This window comes from Aythya marila (assembly GCF_965140915.1).
Source record: "Aythya marila genome assembly, chromosome: 15".
NCBI lineage: Eukaryota > Metazoa > Chordata > Aves > Anseriformes > Anatidae > Aythya > Aythya marila.
The window spans coordinates 4,340,009-4,364,191 of NC_139056.1; the positions used below are offsets into that span (position 1 = coordinate 4,340,009).

General features: G+C 46.6%; 1 protein-coding gene and 1 pseudogene across 6 annotated transcripts in view; one reads left to right on the plus strand and one right to left on the minus strand.

The window, feature by feature from the left end:
* Nucleotides 1-8,499, minus strand: part of CARHSP1 (calcium regulated heat stable protein 1) — a 33,986-nt gene extending 25,487 nt beyond the window's left edge. The window contains exons 1-2 of one of the 5 annotated variants that reach the window (XM_082772153.1): nucleotides 8,427-8,460; nucleotides 721-835 (exon numbers count right to left, since the gene is read on the minus strand). The gene's annotated coding sequence lies outside the window, so the exon portion shown is untranslated. Of the gene's footprint in view, nucleotides 1-720; nucleotides 836-4,318; nucleotides 4,452-7,215; nucleotides 7,353-8,426 lie in introns of those variants that run through there. The other 4 variants (XM_082772154.1, XM_082772155.1, XM_082772157.1 and 1 more) reach the window with 4 other exon arrangements.
* On the plus strand, nucleotides 7,785-17,470 carry LOC309883999 (lysosomal dipeptide transporter MFSD1-like; annotated as a pseudogene). Its single transcript has 7 exons — nucleotides 7,785-7,874; nucleotides 12,556-12,656; nucleotides 14,593-14,704; nucleotides 15,312-15,449; nucleotides 16,031-16,169; nucleotides 16,332-16,443; nucleotides 17,312-17,470. The product of its transcript is annotated as a lysosomal dipeptide transporter MFSD1-like (transcript).
* Nucleotides 17,471-24,183: the final 6,713 nt, after the last annotated feature.

The window sequence follows — 24,183 nt, forward strand, 5'->3', positions numbered from 1 at the left end:
AAAAAAAAAATTAGAAGGTCAGAAAACACCAGGAAAGGCTTAAAAAGTTCAACGTGCAAGAGCAAGGGATGATCTGGCGCATCCAGCTCGGAGCGGGAGTGGGGAATGGCTGGTGTGAACCTGCCCCAGGTCCGAGAGAGCTTTGCGATGTGACCCTGAGGCACACACCTCGGTGTCCTCGCTGCCTCAGCCCCTGTAGCAGCACTTTGCAGCAGCAGCGCTAGGACTGGCCACATCCCCACAGACCTCGGGACACAAAAACCTGCACAAGCCCAAGAGCTCCGTCCAGCTGATGACATCCAACTGTGGCACCCAGTTCGAACCCGGAGCTGGTCTCACTGCAGGCTGAGCCCTTCCCAGGACCTCCAGTCCTCAGGCCGCCATCTCTTCAGGCAGCAGCAGCGAGGTGCAGCAAGGTGCCTGCTGCAAGACCACAAAACTCCCTGCCAGCAGTCCCACGCTCTTTGCTGAGAAGTAGATCAAGGCCACGGATCCTCACGCTCTGGGTCAGGGAATACAGCTCGTGCTCCACCAGGAGGTAACTTGGTAACACTGATGAAGCACTTCATGCTTCCTTCTTGGCTCCCAGGCTGAAATTGTCTCAGCTCATTTAAAATTTACAAGACAAGCACTACAGAGACACACACATTCCACAAGTCTTATTTTTCTTTAAAAATACATAACAAACCACTTGCAAAATAGAAACCATTTTCATTTTACCTTATGTCTAGCTAGACCTCTCCTCAGCTCTGTCTGGGCAGCACCACCAGCCTCACAGCGAGCTGTTGCTGTCGATGGATCTTTGTGGTCCACAGCGCTGCCAAACAGGTAGTGCCTATGTGGGGTAATCAAATCTGTGATTATATGAGTAGTCACAGAGCCACAGCACACACCCACTGCGCACAGCCTCCCAGGCTGCTTCAGAACAGCAGCCACTTCAATAAACACCTTGAGCCCTTCAGGACCCAGGTGTTATACAAATCCTCTGCCACATCCCTTTGGCCAGCAGTTTGGGAAACACAGCTGATAGCACCCTGTAGATTTCTAGGGGGGAGAAAAAAGAAAAAGAAATCTCTTCAGTCTCAAAACCGTCTGGCAGTACTGGCAGTCCGGAGTCCAGTAGGTCTCCTGTAGGCAGTGTCCCGCTGTTATCTGACTGATGACAAAATGGACCTGCAGAAGTTTCATTGCTTTCACTCGGATTACCATGCGTGCAAAAACGAGTTTTTCTTGCTCAGCAGATCCACTCTCTGCATTCAGAGCCAGTTCAATGACAAAGGGAATGGTTTTGTGCTCTACAGCCTGCAAAATCGCAGAGCCAGCACAGGCATGTGGATTTCATGTCTACTTACGCATCAACAAAACTATTTACCACACTCTGATTTTGAGAGCCACGGCTCCAGTGATGTGCTGGAAACGTACGGAACAGGACAGAGCTGTCCAGAATCACAGATGCTGGAAGTGTTATTTATGCCTACTGAGCTAATGCTCAAAAGCGAACGAGACAAAGCTGGGGAACAGGCAGCACATGCTTTTCAGGGAAGGTACAAAAAAAAGTAAGGAAGATTAAAAAACATCAACTGATACAGTCAGAGAAAAAGCAGACAAATCCTGACATGTATGTCCTTCAGGTAGGAAGATAAAAATCCATACAGAAGAACAAATTTAACAGAAAATCGTGCTAGCCCCCGTATTGAAGCAGTTATTATCCCAAAGAGCCGAGCAGACTTCAGTGCAAGCACAGAGGGAACAGGCAGACAAGCAGAGTGAACACTGCACAGGACAACTGCTGGGAGTGCCTTTATGAAACACTCTTGATTGAGCTCACCCGTCCAGCCACATGCCAGCAGTTACGTGCCCTTAAGAAGCCAGTTGTTCCCAATTTGCTCACTGGGAGCAGATAGCAACCTCCCCACGCGTGCAGCCCCACATGCCAGTGACAGCGGAGGAACCAGACCTGCTAACGTGGTGCCAGGGTGGGAGAAGCCAATAAACCTGCCAAACCTAGATAACCAAAAGCACTGAGCAGGGAACAGCCCACGGATTACTGCAGGAGAGCTGACTCCCTGCTTTGGGGTCACTTGAGACCAGGTTGCAATGGGAAGATCTCCCATCCCTGTCCCTTGGGCAGTGCGGGCAGGGTGCAGGCAGCAGGGGGCTCAGACAGAAGGCTGGCTGCCCACAGGGACAGCTGAGCCCCAAAACAAGCCTTGCTCCTGCCTTCCACACACACACAGAGTGCAGGGCGAGCAGCCCAGCCGTAAGCAACCCACAGCATCCACAGCACGGGACATGCCAACAGGGCTCTCGGGGAAAATCTTTTTGGATGTCCATGACCTGCAGCCCAGCGCACCCCACTCTGAGGGCAGGGACCCGCACACAGCCTTCGCTTTGGCAAGCAGGCAGGAGCCACACTTGCAGCCAGCAGAAAAGGGCTGCTGGGGTGCTCTTCTCTACAGCAGCCCCGTGCACACAGTGCTGGGTGCAGCTCCTCCTGCCCACGAGTGTTTGGCACTGTGTGTGAAGGCCTGCAGCAAGCCTGGAACCCAGCAGCATCCAAGAGATGTTTGAGAGCAGTGAGGAAACAAAGGCAGGGAAGTGCAGAGCAGTGTGTTATTTTGTCCAGAGCAACGTTTTGCATGAAGCCTGATGTTACAAATATAGGAAACCTCAGGTAAGCTCGCACATCTGCCTGCCTTGAGAGCAAGCCACAAACCCAGAACAAGTCACATCACGGCACTGGGAAACCGTGAGCGCGCATGTCTGGTGGCCTCACCCTAGTCTTGGTGGCCAAGGGATCCCGGGCTGCACGGGTCCACATCAGCAGGGAGAAAGATGATCTTCAGGGTCTGTGCCAGTGAGGGAGGCAGCACTGCAGCCCCGCCACACCAGAAGCTTAAGAACAAATCTAACTAGATCCCAGATCCCTGTTGGACCAGGCTCATGAGTGTTCGGCAAGAAACTTCTCTCCCAACGGGGCTGCGGTAAACACCAGGACAGCTCTGCACTACCCGTGCTCCTTATTTTGCCCCTCTGGGAGGATTTCCAGGACAGGTTTGGCTGCAGAAAAGACAAAGGGACTGAAGGGAGGGAGAGGTCAGCGTGTTAAAACGTAGGCAGCAGTATGACAACACCGTAACACCAGGATGCTGCCAGGTGCAGCCCCGGTTGGCTCCAGCAGCAAGCTGCCTCTCCCAAAGTCCTGCTGCTGTGGGTAAAAGACATCGCATCACATCTCGTGTCCCCAGGAGGGACCTTTCTGGCCTAAATTTTGCACTGGGAAAAATAAAAGAAGGGGGAGAAAAAAAAATAAGCAGAAGACAATGGAGTTGCATGGAACATTAACAAGAAGTTAATATTTATCATCTAGAACCTTTGTTCTATGTGTCCGAGAGAGTAATTTTTAGGACCCTGCCAAGGTCCTTGGAACAGGAAAGGACCTTGCAAAGGCAGCTCCTCTGCATGGAAAAAACATGCATAATTATTAGAAACTTTTCAGACCTAAGATCACTTTGCAGACACTTTCCATAACACCACAGAGCAGAAAGCAAACACAAATATTCGCTCTATTCACTCTTTCCTCTACTGGTGAAAAGAAAAAGCCAACACATGAAAAACTTTCAGAACTACTCCTACCAGTCTCCATCAGGAAGAGGCTCCTTGAAAAGGCAATCGCCACATTTCACAATCCTGGTTGTTAGATTTCCTCCAGTTACTGAAGGAACAAAGTCACGATCTACACAGCCCAGCAGAGTTTGCCTGTCCCGGCTGCCACCCGCAGCAAGCCGGCGGGCAGGGCACGTCCCTGCCTTGTGGGCCGGGTGAAAAGAGCCCAGATCATTTGTTTACTCCGCAGCAACAGGTATAAGCTCTGTAAACAGGACATTCTCTTGCATTGTGGCTTTTTTTTTTTTTTTTTAAGCAGTTACATTTCCTCTTTCAAGTAATTGTCAAGAAGTTGCAGTCACGACTGTGGTTTATTCTAATCGAGCAGCTGATGTAACCGAAAAGAAGCAAATGCCCCGGACCAGCTTTCTCAAATTGTATCACGCAGAGAAAGCCACCAGACAATCACCAGGAGGGCAGGAGCTCATAAAGCAATCTAGTCCCTATTGCTAGAGTGCCTTGGTCAACTTGCCTGGCTGTGCAATGCAAAGCAGACATTAAATGTGCACTAACATCAAAACAAGACTCCTCCCCGCAGCTAGAAAGGCAAGATTTAATGACTATTTCCCGGGCAGCCTTTGAAACCGCACGGGCAAAGAATTGGAAAGCCTGGGGAAAGCAACGCTGGCAGCCCCCCAGTGCTGCAGCCTACCTGCTCCTTACGCCAGCAGTCAACGGGGTGGGCAGCCCACGAGGTCCCACCCTAAGCAGCAGCAGCATGGACTTGGCTTTTTTTCTTGGGCTCAGCCTTAGCTCTTAACGCCCCGCCGCCTCCAGCCGGCTGCTGCCCATGAGGCGTGGCAAAGGATCAGGGCGGTTTAATATTCAAGGAAAAGCGCTGGGTCAAGGCTCTCTGCTTTCCTCTGCCCTGCACAGAGCGTGCTGTGATCAGATCGGGCACACAGCCATCGCGGGAAGGAGCAGGGCCACGCAACGCGGCGCACGCCGCCGTCCCTGCTTTTTCCAGAGCGCTGTACCGCAGCCCTCCTCCACCGCAGCGCTCTCAGTGGAAAGCCACCCAGGGGTGTACACAAAACAACGGCAGGTTATTTCGTTTCCTCAGCGCCTTTTCACCTCCAACATCTGGTCACCTCTCGAAGGCAGGCTGCAGCTCAGTCCCAAGCTTACCTCCCCAGCCCCAGCTGCTCTGTGAAATGCCTGCCCACAGGGCAGCAGGCAGAACGATCCCCAGAACCGCCCCACGGGAACCCAAAGGCCACGCTCACATTTACTGCCCTTGAATCACCCTGGTATTTAAACAGTGCTCGAGACCTTCACCCTCTCTCCAGCTCCTCCCTGGAGAAAGGCAGAATTCACGGCGAGCGTTAGATGAGACTATGGAGCCTAACACGCTGTGGGTCACAAATTTTATGTCCATTTCCCTACTGAGGCTGCTACTCAGTTTCCAAATTGCATCCATAATGCAGCAACCTCTTAACACCAGTGTCATTACTCCCCAGAAACTCAATCAGTTGTTAAAAAGGATGTATTGGGTTACTTTATTATTTATCTCTATCTCAAATTAACCCAATGAGAAAAGCAGCAGTGCAACAGCCTCAGGCCAGCGCAAATACAGAACGAGCAAACCTCTGAAATCAGTCGGATTATAGTGTCAGGAGAACCACTGGAATAAAAGCAGAAGTGGGATGGGGTATTTCAGGCTGTTTAAACCCTGTCCATTAGTGTGAGGTCAGGCTCCCAGGGCAGAACCCACGCCCCATTTTCCCGTAAGCCCTATGGCCAAACCAGAGAAGATGCAACTTGACTTGCATGGTGTTTTACAGCTTCCCCGGGGCAGGGCAAACAGAAGCATCATTTTAATGCATTCCACATGGCCTACAAATAACAGAAATGAAAGCCAAGTAAGTGCCTTCCTGTGCCACGCAGAGAGGGAACGCATCAGCTCGGGTCCTCTCCCACCTGCACCTCGCAGCTGACACCAAAGCTGGCCCGGTGCTCCAAGGTGCTGCCACGTGACAGAGCGCTTCCAGCTCCTGGCCCTTCACATTTTTTTTTCTTAGTAACCAGCTGAGTGGGGAAAAAGCAAAGTCTGCCTCCAAGTGAGCTCGCTCACGCTTGTTTACAGAAAACCTTGCTCCACGTAAGAGGCAGCTGTTTGTTCTCAGGAAGGGGAGGCTGTGCAAGGAGCCACGCTGCAGCAGGGAGCGCTGAATGCCGCTCTGCGCAGCACCGTCTTTGTTACTGCACAGGCACCGCTCAGCGCCTCCCTCAGCACTCTTCCTCCCAACCTGGGCTACACGACACAAGGTACATCCGCATGCCCCTTGGGAACGATGAGAAGGGAAGAATCCTGAACCCACCTCCTCGCTAGCAGAGGGCGGCTCAGAGGAACAGAATTACACAACTGAAAGAGCAGAAAGCAGCGCGAGGCGTAGCTGCTTCACGCAGCTCCGAATTCCCCTCTGCAGCCCCCAGAGACAGCCCAGCCAAACAGCAAGAACGGAAACAAGCTGGTCAGGAGGCAGAGGAAATTAAGATTACTGAGCTGTCGAGGGGGCTGCCTTGTACACGGTGGAAAGACAATACTAGACTGAGACAGACGGAAGCAAAACAACTATGTCTACCCTGCTCCGAGAGAAAAGAGAAAACAGGCAGATGAATGCTTCCTATTTTCCATTTTATCTGAGCTATGCTGTGGAGTAACATATCATGCAAACACCACTTTGTATCTCTCAGTTCTCTCCCGTATTTCAAGCTGATCCATTTTGTTCTCCACTACAACCTGTTGCTGGAATCAAGAGTTGTGTGTGTATTATTTTGGGGTTTTTGTTTTCTGGTTTTTTTTTAATTGCACAGGGAGGAGAAAAAAAAAAAATAAAAGGCAGAACATTTCATTGCTTTTCTGCTCGCCAGAGACTGCCAGCCCTCGGCAGCACGGAGCCCTGCTCCCAGCCCCACTGCCCAGCAGCCCCAGGTGAAGGCAGCTCCTGGCCCCAGGGCAGGGCTGTGACCACCACACACAGGACTCGCTTACATCAGGAGGAAGGTGACAGATTTTGCACTTTTCCATACTAAATACCTGTCCCCAGACTCTCTCAGAAACCCCCCAGATGAGGGGCAGACCAGTCACCAACTCTTGCCACCAGTACCCAGAGTATCTGTCAATGTAGCTTTGAACTGGTTCAGCCTCATCATATTTTTCTAACGTTGGGTCCTCAGCAGTCTTCCCTCCTTCATGTTTTAAGCAGTTACCATCCCTCCCCGCTGAGTCTATCCCACAGGCAGTAATCCAAAAATGGTTCCTGGCAGAAATATAGGTCAAATACAGATGAAAAGTGAAATCAGCAACAACTTTCCCCCTGAAGCCACTCCAGCCACGACCAGCCTGCTGGCCGGTTTCTCTTTTCTCACATTCCTGAACAAGACTACTGCCATACCCCCACCTCCACACACACGTTATCACACCGTAGCGGTAACTTGACCACTGTGGTTTAGCCTTTCTAATTCCCTCTTAGAAATTACATCCACCGGCTCTTCCAACATCACGCACCTCTGCCCTCCAGGTTCCCCTCACCCCTCTGCACTCACCCACCAGCGACGTGTGCCTGGGGACCGTGCTGAGCACAGAGATGAGCAGCGAGAAGTCAGCATTACCTCACTTTATCAGGCTGCTTTCAAATTATTTGCATGCACATATTTCTGCGTGTATGTGCACACAAGTAAAGGAGAGGATGTTGCTGCTGGAAATAAATACACCCAGGGGCAAAGCTACAGCGAGTGACACCTGGGGCAGTGAGGGGGTGGCTGCGGCCAGAAGCAGGTGCACAGGACGTGCAGGGACAGAGGTGACACAGCAGCGTGGGTGCTGGTGTCACACACAGGTGCCCTAATGCACACAGGGGCAGCAGGACCAGCTCCAGCCCCGGTGCTGCTCCTGCAGGAGCTGCGTTTTGTCTCCTTCTGCTCCTCACGCAGCACATGAAAATCCCCCCATCGCCACAGGACCGGGACGTCTTTCCTACATTTCCTTTGGCACACTCAATTTCTGTAAATGTGTCAAGTCTTCCAATATGAATACCTGTGGGGTTTTTGTTTGTTTGACAGTTATCCTTGCCACATGTTAGCACGGCCTCTTCAAGTTTGCTCGGTGCTAAGCCATGCCAGCGGCAGCACACGGCACCGGCCGGCCTCAGAGCACCCAGCTGAAGGAACAAGGGGCGTTTGTCATGAGGTACAAAAAACAGAAGGTGAGGCTTAAAAACACCAGTCAAAAAAAAATAAATAAATAAATAAAAAGGAACCTTTCAATTTCTCGAAAAATTAGCAGCAGCAGCACGTCAGAGCAGCTTTAAAACGTTCCCAGGCTCTCAAGGAAATCACAGCTGGCACCGCCGAGGGCTTTGCAAACACTTCTCAGAAGCGGCTCAGCAGTTCCAGCACAAACAGCGTCCCGCAGAACTTCGCATCCCCGCCCTGACCGCCGGGCTCGGAGGCACGGCTCCAGCGACGAAGCTGGGAGGCTTCTCCCCGAGAGCAGGGAGGGACACGGACAGGAACAGGGACAGGGACAGGAACAGGGACACGGACACGGACCAGGAGCGACCCAAACGCGGCCGGGCTCCCCCCGCCCCAAACCCGGCTCCGAAGTTCCGCGGGGTCCCCTCAGCACCCGACCCGTCGCCACCCGCCCCGCAGCCCCCCGGGCACCACCTCTCCGAGGGGCAGCAGGGGGGCGCCGAGCCCCCGGCCCCTCTCCCCCTTCCCTCCCTCAGGCGGCCGCGGCCCCGTTCGCCGCTCACCTCCCCTCGGGCAGGACGGGCTCGGCACGGCCGCGGCGGGCCCCGCGCTATGAGGCGGGTGGGCAGGGCCCGCGCCCCGCCCCGCCCCGCCCCGCCCCGCGCCTGACGGGGAGCTCCGGGGCGGCCTCGCTTTTGCCCATTTCGTGGGTTTTTGGAGCGGGTTTTGGCCGCCCGGAGGGCGCGCACCGCGCCGGCGGAGGTTGCGGCTGGTGAAAAGAAGCACGCTGGGGAAAAGAATGAAAAGGCAACAGTGGAGAGGAGAAAGGCTGAGAGCTGCCCAGGCTGAAGGAGAGCGCTCAGGGAAACCTTACTGTAGCCTCTCGTTGTGTAAAGGGGGCTGTGAGCAAGTTGGAGAGGGGCCCCTAGGCAGAAATGTTTGGCCACGAGGGCGGCGAGGCCCTTTTCAGGCTGCCCAGAGCTGCGGGTGCCCCATCCCTGGCAGCGCCCACGGCTGGACGGGGTTGGGGCACCCTCAGCTGGTGGGAGGTGTCCCTGCCCATGGCAGGGCTGAAAATTGATGGTTTTTAAGGCCCCTTCCAACCCAAACCATCCCGCGGCGTTATGAAAAGTGTGCTAAAGAAAGGCCGATATGGGCAGAGAGGCTGGTCAAACCCGATGACTTTCCAGAATAACCCTGGTAAATCTTCCTCGATTTTGCAGTAAGAAGGATGAGCAACTTGGCTGTGGTGCCAGCTGATGAGAAAGCACCTGCACGTGCACTTAGTACAATCATTTGGACGCGTTTGAGGTCTGCATGAACCAGAGCTGTGCAATCTGCCACAGCAGGGCCTGAAGTGGAGCTGCAGCAAGACAACTGATGAGACAACGCAGGATAGTTACAAGGACAGATGCTCAGTTAATTGTCACAGACTCTCCTAGGAAAGCAAGGATGACTGAATGATGCTGCATCAGAGAAGCGGCTGTCTTCATCCAGTGTCGTCACCAGAGACCAGCACCAGTTTCAGAGTGCAAGAAGCTGGGCTACAGGTACTACTCATGACCCTCAAAAGATCATTTCAAAGCAAGGTGCATCCACTTATGCCCCAAATTGACATAGATCCTTGTGGAACCTGCAAATTATGCAGAGCTATTATACACATGATTTCTCACCAGTCACCTCACCATGTGAACCAAGCCAAAAACACCATCCAATCTGTTTTCTTGGCTGGCCGGCATAAGGGGTAGAATCCTGGAACAAGTTTTAGCCGTGCTTTTATTTGCGCACAATTTTCCTAGCTGATAATAAGCCACAATACTTTAGAGCATGGTTTCCAGAAGATCACTTAGACACTGAATTATTGTTGTTGTTGTTTTCCATTTATAGATACCAGACAAAGCACGTACTTGTATCATTACAAAGGTAAGATTTACAGAAGGCAGAAGTATACAGACTTTTAGCCAACCATAATCAAATAAGAAACAGCACTGTGCAACTTGTGGCAAACTGCCATAAACAAATAGTGACAGGGCTTCCTTTTTTTTTTTGGGCAGGGGGAGAAATAAGCAAAAGTCCCCTAACAGAGTAGCCAGTGCTTTATCTTAGGGGTCTAGGGGAAACTGCACAACATGAAGTAATCATCTTTCTATGTCAACCACAAGGTCTTCTTTCAAAGTATCTTACCTCTCTGTGTTCTTACCCCTCTGGAAGATAAACAGTGATAGGACTGATGACTTCTCTTGCTTCAAATATTAATTGTATTCCTGGAAATCTTTTCTGTTTTGCTTTGTGTGGCCAGACTGACTTTTTTTTTTATAGGTGGAGGAGGTTGAAGGGAAAGCATTACGTAAGTGAGCACTGTTCAGAGCAATTCCTCCAGGCACATGGGCTGGGATTAAACCCATGCTTTCCTCAAAAGTTCTGAGTTGTCCCTCTTCCTTTCCCCTCCCTCTCTACTCTTCCCAAACATATGTGCGCAACATGTGGGAGATAATGCAACAATGTATGTCCACAGTCATGAGGCTGTTTTTTTATATTGGATTCTGGGTTTGGGGGACTCCACGTGAGTGTGTGTACATGCGTCACAGTTAGGAAATGCGATTTTGCCTGCTGCTCTTTCCACCAGCTGCTGCAAACAGAGAGGTTCCAGCATCCCCCTGAACTCTGACCTGCCTCCCTCTCCTTTTCCTTTCCCCCAGAACAATTAAATCATGACCAGTTAATCATCTTCAGCTCACATGCCTACCTTGCTCTCTCCGTTGCTGGCGTGGGGTGGGCAGCAGGGCAGCGTTGGCTCCTTTCCCAGGACACGGGCAGGACTGGGAACCCTGCCCAAGGCCACTGTTGTCAGCGTGGCCCAGCAAGGCACAGCTCACAGCTAGAAGGAGGGCAGGTGGTGGTCCAGAGCCACTGGGTTCTCCTGCATCTCTCCTTCCCTGCTGCCTGGTCCCCTGCTTACTGAGACATGGCTCTGGGCTCCTGCAGGGACTGAGCACTCCCCTCAGCAATCCTGACAGGGAAAAAAACAGAAGGATTTCTTGATAGCATAGCATCATTATACCACTTTTCATTCATTTAATGCAATTACTTACACAATTTGAGACAAGGAAATGAGTGTGTAGGGGGGAATGTATCAGCTAATGTGATTCATTAGTAACGGTGGGTGAAATACGTCCCTGCGCAGTGGCAAGGATGAGGTGGCTTGAACAGGTCTTCAGTGGTTAGGTGGGTGCTGGTGCTCAACATGCTGTCCACCACTATTAGAACAGCATAAGTTAGTCTGGAACAGCTCACACACCACAAAGGCAATCCTGATTCCCAGTTCCTGCTTCTGGACCAATTTTTGGCACTACTTCATCTACAAGATATGGTTGGCACAAGCACAAATAGTGTAGGCTGGACATGAATGAATTCTGCCTGGAAATAAGAAGCAGGCTTTCAATGATTAGATTAGATTGTAGCAGAGAATAATAGGAGGAGAAATACTCTTAACTCCTTTGAGATATGAGTGTTCAGATGTGTTCAGAGTGCTCTGTTCCACTTTATGGTCTCATGTCCAGTCACAATGCCATCTGGAAATTGAGCATTGCAACAGCAATGTGCCAAATTCAAAGTATGCAATCCAGCTTTCACTTAAAGCTGTTTACTCTACAACTGGATAGAGTCATTCTATTTTATAAGATCCATTTTTTCATAGCCAGTATCTGACAAGTTATTATATGCTCTCACTATCTTAATCATCTGTAACTTTGAATCATGCTTTAGATTGCTTCTATTCAGTTTGCAGAGCGTAGGAATTGAGGACATCTTTCCTATTCTCAGATAAATCATAGCAGCAGGATCAGGGAAACAAAATGTTCTTAAAGGTACATAAATCTCCTTCCATGGATAGGATTTAGAATTCAGGTAATGCTAATTACAGATAAAAATAAACTTGCAAACGCTTTACATATTTGAAATGATGAAAACAAAGGCCCAAATTGTCATTTGATCATCAATAACACAGCACAGCAAGAATAGCACTAACGTAACCTTCGCAACAAGAACTTATCCTAACATCTTTCCACCTTTCCCTCGCGCGGAGGATTTAGCCCCCAGATTTAGTTATCGTATCCAGAGCATTTTTAATAGCATGATGCAAGATGAGTCCCACACAGACCCTCACAGCCAAACTTGGGACTCTATACCACGGACAAGGAGTAAGTCGGCTTTCCAGTAAGTTGGCCCTGGGTTGTAACCACCTCTCCCATTTTGTACTCTGGGAAGGTGTGCCAAAACCCTACCAAAGAGCTATCACTTACCTCTTTACGTGGTAAATAGCGAGAGATGGCGTGAGCTGGCCTCTAACAGACTTATCTTCTTATGGTCGTTCTTCCTTTTCTTAAACAAAAACATTCCCAGGCTCCTCTGCCCATGATTTGCATGTAGGTGAAATTCAGTCATCTTTACTGGGAAGGGAGGGACTCTGTACCAGTGCAGAAGTCATTAGTGAGCAGCTTGGCAGGAAGATGTATCCATCGACTCTCTGCATTTGGGTAATTTTTTCTCTTGCCAAGCATGTCTTCAGGTTCTCCTTCTAAAGAAAGATTATATTACAAGCAGCAGAATGCCTTAGATGGCTTACAGAAAGTGGCATTAGTGTGAAGTAGAAGACTATTTCCTGTTGAGTGAGGGCACATCTTTTCTTCGCAGAGGATTCAGGACATCAGGCAACTTCCCCTTCGCTACTGGCTCCTGGTTCTCACCATCACGTTCTGCTACAAAGGAATCTTCCCCTTTGTGGCAGATGCCAGGAATTGTTCTATGGCCACATTCCCACTGACTGACACAAGCCTATCTGAGCCCTGTGGACCCTTGATTTTTAGTTGACTGGGAAATATGGGGATAATATGGTTTTTCCTTCCACTCATGAAATGCAGAGTAACATATTTTTAACACTTAGTTAAAGAATATGAGGGTTCTTTGACCTTTTTTCCTCTTCAAAGACAATCTGAGATGAGGGAGGCTTCTGAAGCAAGGTATAAATAACTTAAAGGGAAATGATTCATTCAATATATAAAGCTTGGAACACTGCTAAAGGAAGAACAGAAGGATTTGGGAGAAGGGGAAGAAACACTTTAATTAAAAAACAGTTCAGAGACATCTCACCTTTGTGCTAGTGTAGCAAACTGCGTTTAGAGATGGGTGAGGCTTTGGCTTCACAGGCCTCGGGCAGTTCTGTCCTGCACTTCCAGCATGTTGTCTGCAGTGCTTGGAACAAAGCAGCCCAGGTCTGGAAGCGAGGAAACCTTTGCATCCGAATGCAAGTCTTGCAGACTTCCTTTTTCATACCTTCAGTTGCTTAAGACAAACAGCGACCCATTCAACTAAATGAGGACTCCTATTTCTGTCCTGTGGTTCTGCTTCAGACTGTCATTTTGCAACTTTATTCCTACTTGTGAAATGTGGATGATGCGGCTTCTGTCACATAATAATTGTAAACTTTTATACTAGCAAAGGCCTGTAGTAAAAAACATGAAAATTATTTTGGTAGTATTTCATTAGTGAGGTATCATAAGCCACCCTGAATGGGTGAGGAATGAAGAAATGTTATCAGCTGTTGTAGCAAACATAAAATCAGGTTATTAATAGTAAAACAAAGAAATTCAAGAGGGCAAGACTAATCAAGGCCTTGATGAGATGGACTTTCTGTAAGTTTTAACTGAAAACAGTTACATCTGAAAACACAATCCCCATTTTGCAATTCTGCCTCCTTGCATTCTGTTGTGCAGCAAAAGTCAAGGCACTAAGTCATGTTTCAAGCATCTCTTCTGGCAAAATACGCTCTGCCGCTTCTCTGTTGGAAAATAATGGTTTCAAGGCCACTCCTTGGTGAATTCTGTTGCAGTAAAACTTCAGGGGACGGTGTTGTTTCATACTTTGATGACAGCACAAGCTATAAAGGCTAATTATTACTAACAGTAAGTAACAATGCAAAGCCAGACTAGGTTTAAGGAGGTACAGGATCTCTACATAAACTAGTCTCTCAAAGCTGTTGTGACTGTAAATTCTGTAAAGAATTTGAGTAAGATTTTATGCCATCTTAATGTGTCCCTAGAGAAGGAGAAAGGCTGACTTCCTAAAAATGAAACAAAATCTGGTTTATATAATTTCTGCTTTAACTAGAGACCATCTTAAAGATGCTAAGAGGCTATGGGGGAAGTCTTGGTTCTTCAAAAACATAGATGTTCAATTTAAATGCTGGTCTTTGCTGACAGATTATTTTAAAATATTTTCCTGCCCCTCAGCATTTTCACTCGTGGATTGAGAATCGTTACTGTCTCTTCAAAGAGAAATGCTAAAAAAAAATAATAATAATAAAAAAAAAGCCATGTTTTGGACAGGTGACTGCAAAATTTTTTCCTGTTTTCCTGTGAGCTGTGCTGGCATAATTGAACATAAGCAAAACCTCCACCTGCAGTTTTACTCTTTGCTTGCAGGCTTGCAGACAAGTCTTGAAAGTAGTGCTTTAAGCTACCAACTTCCCTGTGCTGTGCACCAATTAAAAAGGCAATAGAAACAAATTCACCAATGCTTGGAACTACTATCCAGATTGTATCAAAGTTGCTTACAAGTCCCCTAATTAAAACCCTGTCTATATATTTGTGTTCAGACTTAGTTTCCATCAAAATAACCAGATCAAGAATCCTTGTTATTTAACTTTTTTCTTCCAGTCGTTTTATTTTTTAGCAAGTTTATCCAAGATAAATATTCTGGTTGCAATCAGCAGGATGCCGCTTACATTGCTGGGGCAGTGTACGACAGCTCCCTTGTTCTCTCTGCAGCAGTTGGCATATTAATTGCGAATACCCAGAAACAGAAGTACATTTTCCTAATTTTTTCAAATGTCTATTATAACCCCCCCATCCAGAATTTAGCCTGTTGTTGCTGGACAAGCAGACCTTTAATTCCTTGCAGCCTGCAAGATGTGCTTCTGTCTGAATTAAATTGTGAGAAATAACGTTAACCGGTGTATATGTAACCCTCTGATCCTTAATTCCGCTGTGGTATCACCAAACACTGGGAAATAGCTGCACGTTTTGAGAAGTGAGACTGCAAAAGCAAGGATCGGGATAAGATTTGCAATGGGGAAGGACAACCTGCACACAGCCAGCCCACATTTTGTCAAACTCTTCCTTATTTCTCTAACCGTAGAACGGTGTATTTTTCTTCCCCCCTTGATTAAAACCTACCATTTCACATGAATACTGAACACTGATTCTCTGGTCAGGGTTTGTCCCAGCACATGAGCTAGGAAATAGCTAGGGCTATTTTCAATAGCTAGAAAGTCACACTACTGCCGCTCATACCAGCCCGCTTTGCTCAGCTGCTCGTTCCAAGGACAGCACGAGGATCTGCGGGAAGTAAGGATCCCTTGTAAGAGGCTTTCTCTTTGTTTCCTTTACCAGGACTACATTGGACTGAGAGGCATCTTTGCTGTTAGCTGTGCGGCACTGACCCTGCCAGTCTTCGTTCTCCTGGCATTTACATCTGTTCCTCCACTGGTATCTACCACCTGGTTGGGAATAACTTACTCCTTTGCTGCTGTAAGTTCACAGCACCACTGCTTTAGTTGAGTCTTTCGTGCTGTGATCCTTCCACATCCCGGCTGGCGTATATCACGGCTTCTGTGTGCTGAGGAGCAGGTTTAACAGGTACAGTTTGAAGTCATTGGCTCCCGAGACCTTGGTTAGTAACACATGTCCAGCAGTGAATCAGTGTGGAACAAAACTCAAAGCACAGTAAGGGACCATTTGATGTAGCATGAAGCATTAAACTGTTTTTACTTTTCCTAGTAGTTTTTCCAACTGAATGTACCACATGAATCTTTTTAGAGTCTTACAAGCTAAGTCATCAGGTCTAACTCCCCTTCAGAAATCCAGCTGCGTTATTCCGGTTTCAAACTCCATGCGTTGTCCATGCTGCCTCAAGCCCTGCTTGAAAAGGAGGGATAGCAGTCTAGAACTTGCCATTGGCTAGGAGGGACATATACCAGATTTTATTTTTTTTATTTTTGAAGATAAAGCATAGATGTTTATTTAGTAGGAATAAGTCCTCTTAAAACTGATGACCATTTAACACCTTTCAGTAACACTCAGTTAATTCTTCCTTTCATTATTCCTACCAGGTTAGTATGTGGCCACCATACCTCTGGTGGTCCCTCAAGCAACTTTAGGGACAGGTATGGGGCTTGCAACTTCTGTTCAGATGACTGGAATTGGTTTTTCAAATCTTATTGTTGGATACATTCTGGGAACAAAGTCCAGGTGAGAATGCTTCCCCCCACTGCAAGCAAGGGCATCAGTGTGTTAGTGGAGTACTACAAACATAAACCCGTGTCTTTGCAACCTGATGTTGCACGAAACTGTAGAGGTGCCTTAAATGTCTTCAAGTGACTTGTTGTTCCATCTTGGTTTGGCCTTTCCTGGTGAATTAAAGATCCCCTTGTGGCACTGACAACAGATGATGATCTTTATGTTGGCAAACACTATTGCATGTATTGTTGTTTCTGTCAGCCTCAATGTTGTGGAGAAAAAACAGGTAAACGTGATAAAAGGCAAAGAATAGCTTTGCATCGCCAGCTTGCTTTTATCGGTGCCATAGCTGGTAGGTGTGTGTATAAATAATTCCCTCTACACAAAAATGGGACTGCATAAAAAGGATTTTTATGAAGATAAAAGATTATCTTCAGATTATGAAGATAAAGGATTATCTACTAAGATATTGATGCAGTGCACATTAGCCTGACCTAGTATCAAGTTAGTTGTGGCTGTGATTCTTTGGAATGTGAGGGTAAGGGCCTCACCCTGTGATACATGTTGGCCTGGTGTGGCTGGGATAGAGTAAATTTTCCTCCTAGTACCTGCTGTGGTGCTGTGTTTGGGATTTAGATGAGAAGAGTGCTGATAATGCACTGATGTTTCAGTTGTTGCAGAGCAGTGCTTACACTAAGCCAAGCACTTCTCAGGTTCTCACATCACCTTGCCAGTGGGCAGGCTGGGGGTGCAGCAGGAGCTGGGAGGGGACAGACCCAGGACAGCTGCCCCCAGCTGGCCAAAGGGGCATTCCGGGCATTCCGTACCAGCTGGCATCGTGCTGAACTATTACATGGGGGGGGCTGGCCATGGTGAGGAGGGGCATCACTTGCTTTGTACATTGTTATTATTATCATTACTATTATTATTCCCCTTCCTTTTCTGTCCTATTAAACTGTCTTTATCTCAACCCGTGAGATTTTATACCCCCCTCCCCCGCCACTTCTCTCCCCCACCCCACTGCAGTGGAGGAGACTGGGTGCGTGTGAAGCAAACAGCTGTGTGCTGCTTACCTGCCTGCCAGGTTAAACCACAACGCACGTACAGGAAGAACAACAGACTTTTCATCACTAATTCCTTCTCTGAATTTCTAGGGTGGGACACTGAACAGAACAAGAAGGAGAGCACCTGTGGAGCAGGACGACAGAGACCCTGCAGACAGCACACCGCTCCTTGATGAAGGAGAAACAAAGGCTCTGCCAACTGAACCTGAGCAGTCCGAGAACAATAACAGCTGCCAGGCACATCACTGATCACTTCAGTTTTAAAATAGACTTTTAGTCTGCCTGTCTTTAAAGGGAATCATGGAGGAAACTACCTACAGAAACAGAATGTTTCCACTTTCTTGTAGCCGGCACACAAACGAAACGGCTGCGACGTGGTTCCGAGGCACTGATACACAGCCAGCGAACAGAGACCTCCATCGGGCACCTTAAGAGCTGCACTGCAGTGAGTAAAGACCAGCTGAAGCTTGGTCATGAGCCATTAGGTTCTGTACATCAGAACTTGCTAAACCAGGTACCTAGAAAGGCCTGTTTTACTTACTGCTCTGCATTAGCATGCATCATTTACAAATTAGATATCCCAGGTAACACCATCATTATTCTTTAGGCAGGAGGTAAAAGACCAGGTAAATCAAAGGGATTAGGTTTTGCACACAAGCATAGCTTTAATTGCATTTTACCTTACAGCCATGCTTCCACAAGCAGTGCCTATTCATTTGCCCGCAACAACATAAAAGGTTTTGATCCAAAATCCTGTCCTTTAAACCAGGGTGCTCTTATGAATACTAAGGGCATACTCAGCCAATTACCCTTTTCACCATGCAAAACTAACACTTGCAAAGTGTTTACAAAAGCACAAAGGATGCCTCAAAAATGAAGTAAACTTTCACATAGCCAAATATAAGAAATGCTGAAATGAATGCCTTAAATAAATTACAAATTCTTAAGAGAAAAAGTTCTTTAAGTTGCATTTAATATAAACACCGGTAGACTGAAGGCACTTTAGCCACTGACAACATCCGGTCTTAAGTGGTGGTCACAAGATAAATCCACACAAAGCAAAATTTTCTTAAACTGAATATTCCCACAGAGACTCTACTACTGCTAGGCAACCTGTTCCTCTGTTTGAGCACCCTCACAGTTTAAATAAAAAAGGTTCCTTGTGTTCAGATGGAATTTCATGTTTGTTTGTTTTGTTTTTGTTTTTTGTTTTTTGCACACTGCCTTATGGCCTGGGAAGACTCTGGCACCTCCTTCTCCACTGCCTCCCAGCAGGTATTTATACATATTATACCAATATATTATTGATGATTCATGATTCGGATGAGGGAATTGAGTGAACCCTCAGTAAGTTAGCAGATGACACCAAGTTGGGGGGAAGCGTCCATCTGCAGGGGGGTAGGAAGGCCCTGCAGAGGGACCTGGACAGGCTGGGTCGATGGGCAGAGGCCAACAGGATGAGGTTCAACATGGCTAAGTGCCGCGTCCTGCACTTTGGCCACAACAACCCCATGCAGCACTACAGGCCTGGGGGAGAGTGGCTGGAAAGCTGTGCAGAGGAAAAAGATCCAGGGGTGTTGGTCAACACTCACCTGCACGTGAGCCGGCAGTGTGCCCAGGTGGCCAGGAAGGCCAACAGCATCCTGGCTTGTATCAGAAATAATGCAGCCAGCAGGGCCAGGGAGGTGATCATCCCCCTGTGCTCTGCTCTGGTGAGGCTGCACCTCGAGTGCTGGGTTCAGTTCTGGGCCCCTCACTACCAGAAGGACATCGAGGCCCCGGAGCGTGTCCAGAGAAGGGCTGCAAAGCTGGTGAAGGACCTGGAGCACAAATCCTGTGAGGAGTGGCATTTCCTCTGGTCTCAGGGGCATGTGATTCCTGCAAACCAGTCTTACTGGTAAAGACCAAGGCAAGGCAGGCACTCAGAACCTCAGCCTCTTTCATGTCCTTTCTCACCAGGTCTGCCATTCAGCAGCTGGCCCGCATTTTCCCTCATCTTCCTTTTGCTGTTTATGTACTTGTAGAAGCTTTTCTAGTTGCCCTTCACATCCCTTGCTAGAATCAATTCCACATGGGACTTAGGAGGAGTACAGAATTGCTGTCTGAGGGATCAGGAAAGCCAAGCCACCTGCCCTTGCCACCACCTCTTGTATGCTTCTTTTTTTTTTTTATGTCTGAGCCCAGTGAGGGAGTTTCTTTCTCATCCAAGGCTTTCTGCTGCCTTTGCTCGATTTCTTGTTTGTTGGGACGGATCCTTATTGAACCTGGGGGACGTGATCCTTGAATATCACCCAGCTCTCCTGGACCACTCATCTCTCTAGGACTGTATCCCAAGGGATTCTTCCAGGAGGGTCTTCAAAGAGGTTGAAATCCAGGGTTGTGGCCCTACTCTTTTTGCCCTGCTAACCACCTCTTAGAATCCCGAACTTCACAATCTCGTGGTCACTGCACCCAAGGCTGCTTACAAGCATCACCTCCCTGACCAGTTCTTCCCTGCTTATAAGTATCAGGTCCAGGAGAGCACATTGTTTTGTTGGCTCCTCAGTCACTTGTGCCCAGAACCTGTCATTCATGCACACTATAATCTCCTAGATTTGAGATCTCGTGCTTGAGGGCTGCAGTATTGCCCTTCCAGTCAATACCAGGGTGGCAAAGTCCCCCATGAGGATCAAGGGCTGTGAATTTAAGGTTTTAAAAGTGAAGAAAGTACTTGTGGACATGTTGCTTACTTGTTAAGCAAGTGTAAGAATTATTTCTTCTTACAAAGAAATATTTCATATGTCCTCTCAGAATAACACCGTTTTTTCACTGATTAAGCAGTACTAAGGACTTGTTCTTTTACTCTGGTAATATTGCAGAAAGCTAGCACTGTTGTTTAAAGCTTTTAAGCAAGCTTCAGTGATTTATCCCTGATGTCCAACTACAGTATTTTCACTCAGCTGCTAAGTCAGACTTGCTAGACTGTGGCTTTAAATACTTCTCAACTATTCTTCAGTGCTCAAATCCTGCTGTTTCATTTTTTTTTTTCCCAACTGGAATAATTTAAAGGTATTTTTCCAAATGTGATTATTACAAAACACATGCAGCATATACTCAAGCTGGAGGCTTGTCTAGAGAAGACACGTCCAGAAGAGCTGATTTTGTGTCAGATACTACCAACACCTCACATAAAAGTGATGACTATCAGTCAAATCAGCCTGGTTGAGAGGAAGTCAAGCTGTCTCAGTTTATATACCACATCATTCTGCAGCCAAACTCAGTGGAGTTGTTCTTGTAATGAGTGCTGGAATAGCCACTGGAAGTCCTGCATTCAGTTCCCATGAAGAAGGTCTAAACCATGGCCATCTATTTTCCATCACATTATCTACTGCCCAGTTACTCCAGTTTTACTCTTCTGTTTTGATGAACAGTTGTGACATCCTTTCCTTAAAACCTGCTACTGGTTAGCAGGTCTGAAGAGGTAGCCCTGGAAGTCTCACTGCGAAGCTTTCCTGGGTATTTGTGCATCACAGCCTGTAACATGAGAACTTCTGCTCGTTGCAGAGGTCTTTGTAGATACCATTTTACAAAGATCACTGGCAAATGCTCTTATAAACCCTTTCATGTAATCTTAAAAAAAAAAAAAAAAAAAAAAAGGGGGCGGGGGGAGATTTTGTCTGTTGTACCATCTTTGTGTTGGGAGGCTTCTGTTAGAGCCTCTTACAGAGAAGAGTTGTTCCTAAAAGACTGTTCATGCCTGCCTGCTCACACTAATAAGACTTGAAGCTGACATAACTATCGTAAGGAGGTAGAGAACAAGACAGAGTACCTGCTCATCTCCATTAGAGTACATCAGCAGCTTCCTGTCACTCCTGTTTAACTGCTCTTTTCACTAATTACTCCACTGATGACTAGAAAGTCACCTTCACTTTGCCTGTTTTCCTGCTTCTTGTTTGCAGCTACTGTTGAGATGCCAGAGTTAATTTCCAAGACAGGAATTGCAACTTGAAAGAAAGGAAAGTCAGACTCAGTGTCCTATTGCTTCCTGTAATGTAGTACAGCACACTATCTTGCTTATGACCCTACTTCATTCCTCCAAGAAGAATAAACAAATAAATGCAAACCCCTAGCCTCAACATTCTAAACCTTCACTATTCCCTACGGAAAGTGATACAGAACTTCAGCAGAGCTTCAAGCAGAAGTTCAACAGGAGATAAATCAGAGGACTTGAGCGAAATGCTAGGTGGTCAGTTGATTCCCAAAGTATGAAGATCCAAGTGCCAATTAAGCACAGTCCTCACTTTGACAGGCAAACCAACTCCTCTCCATCATGCAGTCACATGGACAGCTAAGGTACGTGGACACCCACACACCAGGATGATATACAGCTAAACAACTATCGGCTGCTAGAATTTTTCAGTAATCCTGGAATTAGCAAGGAACATATCACAACAACAACTCATTTTTAGTGCATAAATAATTGAATCCATACAACACCACTTTACATGTGCTCTCACTAGACAAGCCCCAAGAATGTACTGTAGATATTCCAAATATGATTAATGTCTATAAATACTTCAAAAACAAAATAGCAGTAACACCACTTATTTAAAACACCGATAGAGAGGACAATCTTCCTTATCAAGAGCAAAAACTATGCTTTTGTTTATCAACGGTTATACAGTGATGTAACAGGACACTATCAGACAATGCTTGCTTAAAACAGAGTGCATAGAAGTCAGTCTTAACAGTGGAAAATATGCACTAATCTGGATTAATCATTTTCACAGGGGATTAGCAGGGATTACACAATGCAGCTGACTGTTCGTTAGAATATCATCTTGTACCGTACAGGCATGGTGATGTATTTAGGAACTAAGTAGCAATGCCTAGAATTGTTTTATCTACTTTGACACTACTTGTCAAAACACACAAGTAATCCTTTAACCACTTCCCAAGCTTAGTAGAACAGATACCTTAATTTTTCTTCCAAAAATAAGCCAGTAACCTGGATAACATTCTACAGTGTTTAAACTTCAAATTCCCAATTAGGGGCAAAGCAATGACAATGTGTAGTTGCAAAGTGAAACTATAGGATTGTCTACAATACAAAGACAATCCCTTGTTACCAATGCGGTAGGTATCAAGGATATTCACAGGTTCTCACACTCAGCAGATGCTATCCAAAGCATTGTGCATGCTTGAGAGAGAAGTTCTTAACCACAAGCAGCAAAACTCTCAGTGCAGAATAGAATGACTAGAGGCAAATGGTAGGTGAGAGGCTCTGTAGGGTATCACAGTCTGTAACTTATGGCATAGACTCATCAGACTTAAAACGAGCTGGCTGAGAGGACAGAATGTCTAACTCACCAGGAACTGGAGGTATAGGTAGCTCCATTCCGTTGGCAGAGATAACATGGCATAAGAGCAGAGTTCTACTCTTTGGAACTGTAGAAGTGGGGATACAATTTCTCCACATGAAGAACATCCCTGCTTAAGGGGAATTATGTTATCGTACAAAACATTTAAATATTGAGAACATGTGAATATTCAAGCCTATTTACAGTATTGTTGAAGAGCACAACAGCATTCCTGCATCACACAGAATATGGAACGTTACCCACAGAAATGCAGTGATCTGAACAGCCCACCCTTGCTGCTGTCCCTTAACTCCCAAGATGTGCTTTCTCATAAGCAACCTCAGGTAGGATGTCACATCTCCAAAGATTACTCTCCACTACAAAATGCCTGGAAACATTTGTGTTATTTCTCCAGTTTCAGATAACAAAATTCAGTGTTACCTACACTGAACTAGACCACCCATTAATTTATTTAAAAGAGCAAACATCTACAGCACACAGTGATGTAGCAAAATACAGAGGTTTATTGAGAAGTGCATGATTAATCATCTGATTTCCAGTCCCCTTCTGTGGCAGAGAAATGTTACCAAATTTACTTGATGAACTGAAAACAGTTTAAATTCCAAAGGAAAAATAAAAACAACATGAAAATGAACAAAAATGAACAAAATAAACACAGTTTAACCAATTTAAGGCCTTGTTGGAAGTTTGTTTAAAAGACAGGCACTGTAGCCAATGCACTAAAAGATGCCAAGCCTAAGCTCAGTATCCAAGACAGTATCAATTACACCAGACCTTTCAATGCAGAAAGCAACTTCTGGTTGACTTTTCTACCTGGTAACCTCTTAAAAGCCTGTAAAGTAGTACAATAAGATACTGAAGCAGAAGTATCAGACTCAACCAGAGGCAAGACAGCACAGACTCTATAAAAGCTGCTAGGAAATACACATTTAGAAGTAACACAAATTGAATACAGGGTTGAACTTTTTGAAGTTAGAATTCCTGCATTGTTCTCCTGGGGGGGCAAAATAACAGCGAGTCCCAAATTTATCTGAGAGGTACAAAGGCATTGTAATTCCTGCTTTCCATGATTATTTCTACCCTTAGCACTTCCCATACATTTCATTTTCACAATCTGAAAAGGCAACTAAGTCTTCAAGCAGTCATCCACCACTTCTGACGTATACAGAACAGAACAGTCTAATAAGCACCGTAATGACAGAGCTTTTAGCACCGGACCCAGAGACAGTCCCCTCTAAACAGCAGCAGTTTTCAGGGAACCTGGGCTAGTACAGCAGTGGATATACACAGATAAGGCCACTTGTTCTTTGGTGTACCTGAACAACTCCTGTTTTGAATGTCAGATTTAAAAATCGCTACTAAATTCACTGAGCCATCTAAGCAACTAATGTTAGCATTCAATTACCAGAACTCTGAACATAAAAGCTAATTCAGAGAATCAATGATGTGAGCTACCCTCCCCAACATATGCTTCTGCAAAAGAAAGAAAAGCACATCTTCCACGTATGATTTAAGATAGCCAGCATGATCAAAAGGTTTGTATTGCTAAAGTCTTTGTTTCTCCAACTATGATAGTCTACAGTATGTCTCAAAACAACTACA